Genomic DNA, 1,447 nt, shown 5'->3' with positions numbered 1-1,447 from the left:
AACCTCCCACTCGGGGGCTTAGCTGCAGCCTAGTGCTCGCCTAAGTGTTTAAAAATCCTACCGAGTGGAGAGCAAACCTCCCACCCGGGGGCTTAGCTACAGCCCAGTGCTCGCCTAAGTGTTTAAAAATCCTACTGAGTGGAGAGCAAACCTCCCACTCGGGGGCTTAGCTGCGGCCCTGTGCTCGCCTAAGTTTGAAAAAATCCTACCGAGTGGAGAGCAAACCTCCCACTCGGAGGCTTAGCTGCGGCCCAGCGCTCGCCTAAGTCCGGAACACAACCCAATCCGCAAGGACGACAAGGCGCAAATCGACTGCTACCTTCTCCTTCGGAGTTACACCACAAATACAAGGTTATTCCGAGTGAAGATCAAGTTCCACTCGACGGATCAATCCATGAAGATATTCAACGAGAAATCAAGTTCAGATAAGGCCTAAAGGTCACAGACCTCATATCAAAGTACTCGAGCCCTCGGCTCGACAGAGTTTTACGGTTACAAAATCCACTCGGCATTCCGAGGCAAATTTAAAGCGAAGCATAAAAGTTTTTCATTCCTCAAGCGAAGGACTGGAAGGGGCGACGAACTCGTCCAAGTCGATCCCGTCTGCAATACGAGTAGCAGTAGCGATGAAAGTCTCCATGAAGTCTTGAAAGTTGTGCTTCCTGGTATTGGCAACTTGGATGGCGGCCAGCTTTTCTTCTCGCGCCTCCTTGCAATGGACACGGACCAGAGACAAAGCGACATCAGCACCACATCTAGCAGAAGATTTCTTACATTCCGCCACCCGACCCGGGACTTCATTTAGTCGAACCATCAGGGACTCGAGGTCGTTCTGAAGCGTCGTTCCAGGCCAGAGTGATGTGTCGATCCGCGACATCGCAACCTTCAGCTGAGCAAGATGGTCAACAACGCTGGTAACACGAGACTCCAGTCGGAGCACGTTCATAGCAGCCTCGTCCTTCACGAGAGAATTGGCGGGATCCAAGCCTGGCTCCACTCGACTGGTTTCCTCTTCGAAGCTCTGGCAGAATTCTGCAAACACGATTCAAGAATAAGATAGTGGCCTTACACAGGCTTGGTAACTGCAAGACAGCCGGGTCGGAGTAATTACCTTCGAGCATGACGAACAGCTTCTTGGCGAGTCCACCGAGATAAGCCTCCAGATCGTTTACCTTCCCCGCCAGCTCACCCGCCTGGTCGTGCAGAGCCATCTTGTCGTTCTTCAGTCGGCTGACCTCTTGATTAGCTGTCTCGAGAGCAGTTTTCAGTCTGGAGTTCTCCTGTTCAAGAGTTCTAACCGAAGCCAGTTTCTCTTCTGCAAGCTTCGTTTTGCTCAAGGCCTCCTTCTATGCTTCGGCAAGATCTTGATCCTTCTTCTTCAGAGCTTCCTCCAGTTTATCTATAGAATGTCGAGTGAACTCAACATCAAGAACGGGCAAGAAAGGAA

The sequence above is a fragment of the Triticum dicoccoides genome, chromosome 5A, assembly GCF_002162155.2.
Source record: "Triticum dicoccoides isolate Atlit2015 ecotype Zavitan chromosome 5A, WEW_v2.0, whole genome shotgun sequence".
Classification (NCBI taxonomy): Eukaryota; Viridiplantae; Streptophyta; class Magnoliopsida; order Poales; family Poaceae; genus Triticum; species Triticum dicoccoides.
The sequence above is the reverse complement of the archived record's forward strand: the minus strand, read 5'-3'. Positions refer to the sequence as shown.